Raw genomic sequence first — 10,254 nt, 5'->3', positions numbered from 1 at the left:
ATGTACACTAAATGAGGAGATTGAGGAGGAATGGATTCTTCTAGGGGCTTGGATTTGAACTTCTTTTTGGCAATCTCCTAGGGATGAGGTAGTGAATTTGTACTTCCCTAATATATTAAGTCGCCTATAGCTCAGTGGTTTAAGATTTTCAATGAATGCATCCAGTTGGATATATTCTCTCCAAAGTATTTATAGTACCAGTCAACGAACGGAATTTCAAGTTACTTCGTTCGGATTTAAATGTTCTGAAAAAGAAAATTATGTATACTCTTTAAAATCTTCAGCGTTAAGTGGAACCTTCGTTTATAAAATAGAAAATACAATGTAGGTGCATGGCCAAAATATAAAAGTACATGATCAAATCCAATCCAAAGAAGGTGACTTCACGGCTTAAGGAGTCGAGCATTTAGCTGCAGAATGGGCCTTGTTTTCCTTCAATTCGGATTGAACGAAATTTCTTGAATATAATCCTTGATTTCTGGGTTTCTTCATAAAACTCTACACCTTGGTGACCTAGGTCTGGAAAAAAAAAAACATTAAAAAAACCTTTTCTCTCTATCTCTCTTCCGCCCTCCCCTCGCGAAGCTGGTGAGCTACCACTACTACGTTAGAACGACCTCGGTGCCGCCATGCTTGAGCTATTGCCATGGGCCCTTGTCATCACTCCTCATGGCCCTCTACAACTCGCAAAGAGGTATTGACCTCTATAATGGAGGTTGCGACCTCATATCGGAGGTCACCCGAGGTAGAGGACCATCGATCGAGGGTCGCATCGACAGCTTTTAAGCCCTTCGCGACCCAACTCCCGGGGTTGGGGGAGGCGGTTGAAGATAGGGTCTCAGAACCGAACCGAAAAATCAAACTGAAATTTAGTGTATTTTCGATTTGGTTCGATTTTCAATTCAGATAATAAAAAATAACTGTTTTTTTTTTCCGGTTCATGTTATTTCGGTTCAGTTCGATTCGATTCGGTTAACCAACTGAACTGAAAAGAAATTGGATAAAAAAAAGTGGAAATCGATATCATATTCCCAGAGAGGCAGCGCCGTTCGGTGGCGGCTGCTGCTGGGGGAGGCGGAACCAGATCTGGGGGGGCCAGGGACTTGACGGCGCGACGCCGTGCCAAACCGACGACAAACCCACTTCCCACTCGAGCAAAAAGCCAAATCCTCAGCAGATCTATCGATACGTATACCGAACGAGGGCTGATTCAACTCACTCCAAGTCTGCTTCTTTGGCCCAATCCACCTCGGCCTCCGTTTTCATGCCAAAATGCCCACCAAGCAAAACGAAGAGCACGTGGATTTGGACACTCGGAAGAAAAGAAGAAAGCCCCCGGGGATTCACGATTCCGAGGTTCAAACACGAGAGCTGTCTCGACCCAACAATAATCTAGTGCGCCGCCTCCGAACAGGTGAGGATCTGAGGCTTGCCTTCGGTGGAGCTCGACCGAGCCCTATCTAGGGCTCGAATCTTGGTCGATCCGGTGATGACGGCTCGTATCGGCTCCGATCTGAGGTCGAAAGGGGAAGAGTAAAGAGATAGAGGAGCGACCGGGTCTCTAGGTGACTCAATTCTTGCCGTCGAGCTCAGAGGCGGGCGTGGGGTCACCGGCGACATTTGATGCGAGGAACAACGGCCAGAGCATGGCAGATGATAGAGAGTAAAGGAGGAGAGAGAAAGCGGATGGTTTTCATAGAAAAGGAAATGTCCAGAGATAGGGTCACGTGAGAACTCAGAAAAGAAAAGGAAATAAAAAGATAAAGGAGAGAAAATCGAAAATCGAACCGAGCCGAACCGAGCCTGACCGCATTTTCGGTTCGGATATTTTCGGATCATGTCTCGGTTCTGTTCATAACAAGCACGCCTCCTTAATGATTTGGTTCGATTCGGATATTATGAAAATCCGAATCAAATCGAACCGTTAACCCCCCAGTTGAGGGTGTACTAGCGTAGGTATCTTCTTGGCAGCGGAGCGGGGGTGACGCGAAGGGTGACTGTTAACCCCCCTAGTCGATGCAAATGTGAGGGAGATAGATGGGACGTGGGCGCTGTGTTGGACTTTGTGCTCTGTGTGGGGTTACTTTTTTGGATATATTTTGGTCATTTTAAGTTCACATGTGGGTGACATAATTCCATGTAATCCACCAATTAGAAGAGTGATTAGAGGAAAACATAGCCATTGCAAAAGAAGTGATGCGGGAGGCGATCAAAATAACGTTAAGGTTTGCTAAAGATTTGCTGCCCACTTGGTGCATATTCTAGAATCAATGTACGTGTGATCATGTATATTTACTTGCATAATTTACTAAACTTAGATGTATGATGTTTTCTTGGTATGCAAGTTAGGGTTTTAATTTCTTAGGATTATTTTTATCTACCTTAGGAAGCTAATAATATTGTTGCCTTTTTGAATTCTTCTTTTTAAGTAGTTTTCTTCACTTCACTTGGAGATTTCTCAAATATATCTCAGACTCTCAGCAAAAAAGTACCCCTCAGATCTTTCATTGTCATTTGTACTATTGGGAAAATTTTCTATATTATTTTGAAGATAACAAAATAATCAAATGCTACTAATGTGTACATTGATTGAATAGTATCAGATGATAAATGTACAAGCCAATATGCAGATGGTGTCTTAACTAGATGAGCTGATGTGAGGAGTGCTCTGCAACTATCAATGGATTGCTACCACTATCAAGGGTGAACAAGGAATTGTTGAGGTATTTACAAGTTGGAAAGACCTTAAGACAATGTGAACAATTAGAAGGATCTTGATCGAGGATGAACAAATCGGGAAGAACGAGGATTTTCGTGATGACTTGGAGGTACCAAGATCTGATGAACAGTTGGATGGACCTTATGGTGAATAAGACTCGAACAAGGATATTTGATAAAGTTTGGAAGGAGTATGGAAATGTGAATAGCTATGAAGACTCATAATCACCAATATGCTTGGAAGGATCATAAGATAGAAGATCGAATCGCTGACGGGAGCAGCGCATTGTCGGCAAGATCAATGGATCACTGGTAGGAGCAACTCCTTCTATTAGATGAGGTGGAAGACTCTGATGTTATCGATGACCTGTGTAAATTTAATGAAGACCGATGAAGATATCGATAAGGGGATTAGAAGTCTAATATGATGAGGATTTCATGAAGACTTGGTGGTACCGCGACCAATCTTTCATTAACCTGAAGTCTTTGGAAGCTGACATACTCAAAAGGATCGTAGGATGATTAATCGCAAGTCATTTCATATGGTTTGACTGTTGATAGCACCAACAAACTAATGATAACGAGCACATATTGATAATGAGCAGTGGATCATGCTGATATCAAGTATAGCAAGCAAGTGCTGGTCACTTGCTTATTTGATTGGAATGTTGATCACAACGAAAATAGCCGTTGACAAGGTTTGGAATTCGAAATAGGAGCACTGAAGTTGAATTAAAGCAGTTTTGCCAATTATGTGCATAAGACAGACTCTAACAACAGCAAACTAACTGTTTTGGGAAATTGCCACTGAAAGAGAGATGTTGTGATGCTAATGAGCAATAGAGAGGCACTCTGCTGTGATAACATTAGAACCAACAACTACTTGAGGGATTTGAGTTGGAAACGGTCATTTGAGGTTGAATGGCTATAAATTCAATCCAAGAGAAGCAACAGTGTTGGGGAGAGATGAACAAAACTAGTCTATTGCCTAGTGTTCTTCTTTTTTGTGTTATTGTTTGTAGTAGCTGTGTATTTCTGATATTTCTGTGAGGTGCTACTGTTTGTAATCATGATAAAATAAATGTACGAGAGTGATAACAGTACTTGTGTGTTTGATAGTGTGATATATCATTTGATATGAGCATTATGTGTTGATTATGACTTGTCTTGAAGATTATTAGTAGATTCTAGCCTTTCTGTGGCTATTAGTTGTAGAGAATTGATGCCGGCTTGGTTATAAGCCGAACCGCTATATATCAGCTTGCGATATCTTCTATCTATTCACTATTAGCATTATTTGTTTATTATTATTAGTATCTGCTAGATGGTAGCATGTGCACTTGATATTGTCAATCTGTTTCTACTATTGTCAAAGTTTAATTTGTTATATTTTAATTTTTTTTCATAATTTTCAGACAACCTATTCATCTTCCTTTATGTTGTATTGTTAGCCCCGACACATACATTGCTGAGTCATTGAGTAAAATTTCTTTCTAGAAATTGTCCCTTATTATCTTTGTTTTGTTTTTCTCTCTCTTTTGGTGGATTCATAGGAATCCCGAGTGATAAAAAGAGCATTGTCTTCTTGGAGTGGTCTATCAAAGTGGTTATTTCGCCAATGGAGACCAAGATTATATTCTCTCTTCCTTCCTATCCTCGAAGTAGGGTTTTCAACCTCATCAAGATGAAGAAAACCTTTTAATTTATCCTTTCATCATAGCCCAACATAAAAAGGGCTACATTACTCAAGCATCGATTTATTCATTACATTAAAAGAGAACATGAAAACTCGCACATAAGGTCCTCTCTCTTATTTTTTTTAGTGAGACTTACCTTAAGCTAACATATTATGCATTATATATCTAGCGTGATACTAATTGCTACGTGGCCATGGCTCATCCATTATTATGTAATAACTAGCTAGCGAATGCAAAACATCATTAGTAGTACCTTTGGAAGGTATATAGTGTTGTATCACGCCACCTCAACATAGTCTGCGTGGTAGCATGTAGAATTAGACTTGTATAGTATGCCTAGGTCCATGCGTCAAACCACACGAAGCCAAGACCGTTAAACGCAAGCAGAAAATTAAACCATGAAAGAGGTTCTTCCTTATGTTTCGGCACGAGAAAACTTTAAGTTATATGTGACATAATAGTTGCATCTACCACGGCATATTTACTTAGCGCATCTCATCGAATTTCTATATTAATTTTCTTTTAATAATTATCTACTGCAAACAAATATCCTCTTGCTAGTCTTTGGAAGAGATATAATATGTGTTGTCGAGCCAAATCCTAAGTGGATATTTATGATTTCCAAATAAAACAAAGGAAAAATTGAGAGTGCATATATAGAGATAATATTTGAAGTGATCCTAGTCAATGACTACCATTTAAGGGGGATCTTCAAATTTGTAATTTGTTTTACAATCCAGACTCTTAAACTTGTAAAAATCTTGTGCCATTGTCGCCAATTATGTCAAATGGACTCAACGTGGAAGCCCATAATTGTCATTGTGGCTTCATCGTCGTCAATTCCGAGAATTTCCTCTGTTGCTTTGCTTATATTTGAGTTCACTGATCACGCCAAATATTTTGACGGAGATGGCAAAAAGAAAAAATATCTTATTCTGCATTGAATTATTATAATATACCTTAAAAAATGATTGAATATTTGATGTTCTATTGTTTCGTGATACCCTCTTCAGCTATATTTGGTTGTTTTACCTTATTCATCAAGTGCCACATCTCTCATTATTTGTACGAGGTAATGAGTTTATGATGAAGTTGACACGACCTTACCTCTGGGTACAACACCTAGGATTTGGCTAATGGATTACTAAGCTTAAACTTAGCTCGGGCTCTTCCAAGCCTTTACTAATTCGCAACTTAGGTTCAAGTTTTTAACATGCAATATTATTTTAATTAAGAGTCGCCACTAATCTGTTTTTGGTGGATCGATTAGAAACCCAAGTAAAGTATCGGGAGAATTACTTTACTCCTACGAACCAGAGATTATGGATTCGGGGACTTGATTACGCTAAATTACTCTAACGCCCTTCCGGTACCTTTCTCTTTTATTTCAAAAAATGTTTGTAAGGCAGCTTAGATTGATTTTAAACATATTCATTAACATGTGATCATGCGAGTGCACAATCATGAAATAAACACTCAATAAACCAAAGCATTTAAATTAATGGCATCAAAGTAACAATTCAAACACCTGCATAGAAATTTATGAAATAAAGACTAAACCTATCTTAACCATGGTTTCTAAACAAATCTTTTATTTGATTTTCTTAATTTTTATTAAAACTAGGGTATTTGCAATGCATGATATGCCAACCTAATTCTAAACTAAATATACATGACCTATTCTAACATGATATGCGATCTAATTAAATTAACTTAAGATATGTAATTAACTAAATGACATGCAAGGGGTATTTTTGGTATTTTCATTTATTAATTAAAAATTCGAAATTAAAATTAATAAGGATTAATTATCTATAGTTAAATATTATTTAATTCAAACTAGGAGTTAACATATCTTAATCCCAATTTAAATTAAAAACTTATCTTAACTATGGGTAATATCCTAGAATGCAAACTAGGATCCTATTCTATCTATTAGGAAAGTTTAAACTAGGATCCTATCCAGAGCTATCCTATCATATCAAGAAAAATTTAAAATCTAACTCTATCCTAAACTACCACTTCAAATCTTTTTGGTATTTTCGAATATAGGAAAAATATTATCCTAATGCTATCTATAACTATAGATAAACATGCATGGCAATCAAACCAACATCGAACATCATCCGCAACAATCAAATCGCATTAGGTATTTGAAAATCTACGCAATCTATTCAAATTTGGTACCAGATAAAATCGGCAAATCGTATCTCGGGCATGTAACTCGGGCATGAGATCGGACTGTCGACCATGTGCATGTGTAATCCCGGGCGGGAGATCGGGTTGACGATTTTCCAAGCGATCGCGAGTCGTATTTCAGGTATGAAATCGGACTGGCCATCATATGTACGTTGTGAAATTAGGAAAGGATCCTAATTCACGGATTTCGAAAAGATTTTTGGATATGATAATATCGACATATCATCTAGTTGAGATCACAATAAACTCAAATTAAGCAACTTAATATATCAAAAATGAATCGTATTACCTCATTCGAAATATTGCACGGATGACGTTTCTTAATGTGAACGACGGATGGCTTAGGATTGACGATGCTTCACGTTGACCGGCTCATAGACGGCGGCTGGTGGCTGGAGGTCGTTGGAACTTGGTCTCAGTGGCTAGCTCACGATGTGGAATTGGTGAGGGAGCTTGCGGCTAGCGATCTCGAAGGAACGCTAGCGTAGAACTTGGTAGAGGATGCCTATGGCAGCCAACGAGGATGCCAATCAAACAGAGTGCAACCAATGCACGCGTGTGTTGAAGTGCGAGTCCCTCCCGGAGTTGTATTTGACTATCTGACCGAAATTCTCAAAGAACAAACAATGAAACTCAACCTGTATGTGTTCGGTGAGAAGAAAATAAAATAAAAACAAAGACCCAAACCCTTCTCTTGCAGGCGGTGGTCAATAGCCAAGAGAGTCTCCTGAACCGAGAATTTCATATTCGGCCATGTATTGCTCCACGTGCTTCTCTTTTACTCCACTGCTCTGCTGTGTGGACTGCGTTGTGTAACGACTCAACTGGAACGTGACAGCGAGGAGCAACAACGTCGTCAAAAACAGCAAGATGATCTCTGGGAAACAAGAGCAAGTTCAGGAGGCGTCGTTGAAACTGGACAGAGCCAGGCGGCGAGTCAATGGCAGGAGGAACTTCGATCTGAGACGTGACAGAATCGATCTGGAATTCGCTGTCTTCTGGTTTTGCACGATGGTGGTGCAATCGGGCGTTCGAGCAAAACAAAGCCACTCTCCTCTCTCTCTATTCTCTGGCCGTGTATGTCAATTGGGTGGCCGTGTATTCAATGTGTCCCTTCCTCAAACGTGAATGAGCGTTCCTTTATATAGTACTAGGTTTAGACTAAAATTCCCAATTTTAAATTCTAATAGATACACTTTACTGATATGGCGCTTTTATTATCTCTTAGAATTTTGATAATATCAAACCAAATCGAACAATTGTCCTCCAAGACTTGAATAATAATCAAGATTAATTGCTCAATTATCCAATGGGAAAATTTCGGCTCTTATAATACTCATGGGCTGGGTTGAATTTTCTTACACCATGGGCTTAGTCCAATTAGCATAAATTAAGCTTAGAACCCTGTCACGCCAGTCCATTAGCTATAATGCAATGATAAGAAAATGTTCCTAACATCTATATGGAATTTAAATAATATTTTTTTGCTAGGGGTTGAGTTCAACCCCCTAATTTTTATGCAATAAATGTCTAAACGGATCACCAAAATTTAGGCGTCAACAATGAAGTATCACAATCAACGAGCAGAACTCAAATTAACCCAGTTTGAGAACATTTATTTAATGGGAGCATGAGAGTATATTACAATAGAAAACCAGCATAATGACAAATATGCCCTTATAATTTGGACCATCGGACTTGATGAAGCGCATGATCCACGATCTTATTCCAACATGCATATAGATGTGTCTAACTCATGACCCCCATGCCAAACTGCTACAGCATGTCCTCACCCCTTCCGTGCCTTCGGAGCTGTTATTTTCACCCTTTGGGGGGTCGGGGGCTGGGAAACGGGACGGTGGGGGTGGGTCGGGTGCTGGGAATTGGGACGGTGGGGGTGGGTCGGGGGGTGGGAATTGGGGGGTTGGAGGGTGGTGGAGAGCAAACGCACCGGCAATCCATGCCCGGGGAATCTGAAGAACCTGAACCAGAGTTACCCATTTTTCTTGAAGGAGAAGTTGCGAAACCCTTCCTTTTGAGACTAGATTCAAATGTATGAGTTTAAAAGCTACCGAACCTTGCATATATACAGGTTTTAATTGCACTAACATGTCACATAGAGGTCAGTTCAATCTTTAATTTGATTCACATTCGCGTGATAATGAGGTTCTCTTTTTGTACTAGAAGGAACATATTCAAATGCCTGACCGATAACATCAACGGAAATTCCTTGATTTTCTCTATCACCAAGGAAAAGAGTTAGTACCTATTCCTTGTTCATACCAAGAAGATTTAGGATGTTTAGCCAAATATTCCCTTATTTGGTGGTGAAAACTAGGAAGCCGGTCCAGTAATTATTCAGTGAGTGCAGTGCAGTTGGTGGATCTCATGAGTGTCATTATATTTGACCGCTAGATTCAATTTAATACATCAATTTTTTTCCACCAAATCACATTGAATGAACAAAAAACTAATTGATATTATTATAAGAATGCAAGTAGAATCTACTATCCAAGAGACTCAACTTAGGGCAAGAAGTTTGGCGTGAGAACACGAAAAATTTCTTTCATGTATTGGTTCACGTTAACAAGTGGTTTTTAAAGCACTCGTAGTGTATCACCTAAATGAGCAGCGTGTTTTTAAAGCACTCGTTGTGTATCACCTAAATGAGCAGCGTGAAGGCGAGGCAAATCACCGATCTATCTTCTAATCTTTAGATTGGCCTTCTTGGCTTCATGAGACTGTAGCCTAGGTGTGTTCGGAAAGGAAGAGAATACGCACTACTACATGGTCTTCCTCATATTGAAGGTGATTTAATTATGACCACTTCACACTCTTTTCTTCTACAGTCTGCCTGTTTGTAATGTTGGCAGTACGATTAATTTAGCTAGGTGCTTAATTTAGTGGCGCTATTTTATTCATAAGAATAGTATTGTTTGCTTTCTACAAGCCACTGGAATACTATGATTGGACATATAATATTGTGAAATTTTGTAAATTCACTAAGCACAATTACCGTAATTGAGGGTGTATATATAGAGATAATGTTCTAAGTGATCTCAGTCAATTGACGAAAGAAATGTTTTAATTCATCAGTCGTCCATTAGGAGCTCTGTCCGTAACTTGAAGCAATTTTCATGTTTTAGGTGCATATATAGAGATAATAATATTTAGTGTGTTATCCACACGTATCTTCCTTAACCCCCAGGGTGTGGGGATCTTTTATCTTTTATCTGGTTTTTCCAATTGATGCAGCTTCTTATGGGAACAAACTTGGCATTGAACCACAAATAGGAATCGATTCGCATCTAATCCGTGTAAGAAAGTCCCAAACTTGATTGAACATTAAGGTCATTAAAGTTGCCTAAAGCGCATAACCTTAGGAAGCATCTTATCCCATGCGCGTTTTCATCAATAATACAAGATGCTGTTCTTGCTTTTTTTTTTTTTTTTGGTTCACTAGCTAGGGTTCAATGGTTGTCGTTAGAAAAGAAAAAAAAGGGATGACTGTAGGGCGTGAATTTTGTAATTTCTGATTTTATTAAGGAACTAGTATCTGCTAGGATGATAATGTAGTTGTGGCAGCGCCACAAATGCTGGCTTTATAGTTTTTCCTATTTAATTTTGTTGCATAATTGAA

At 39.0% G+C, this 10,254-nt stretch overlaps 1 long non-coding RNA gene across 1 annotated transcript; it reads left to right on the top strand.

The window, feature by feature from the left end:
- The first annotated feature begins 8,423 nt into the window (after positions 1–8,423).
- On the top strand, positions 8,424–8,666 carry LOC130138855 (uncharacterized). Its single transcript, XR_008817128.1, has 2 exons — positions 8,424–8,511; positions 8,545–8,666. It is a non-coding gene; the product is annotated as an uncharacterized LOC130138855 (long non-coding RNA).
- Positions 8,667–10,254: the final 1,588 nt, after the last annotated feature.

This window comes from Syzygium oleosum, unplaced genomic scaffold (assembly GCF_021117445.2).
Source record: "Syzygium oleosum isolate NSW1041296 unplaced genomic scaffold, Sole_v2.1 Sole_v2.08, whole genome shotgun sequence".
In the NCBI taxonomy this organism is placed as follows: domain Eukaryota; kingdom Viridiplantae; phylum Streptophyta; class Magnoliopsida; order Myrtales; family Myrtaceae; genus Syzygium; species Syzygium oleosum.
Note: the sequence above shows the minus strand (reverse complement) of the source record. Positions and strands in the feature narration are given on the sequence as shown.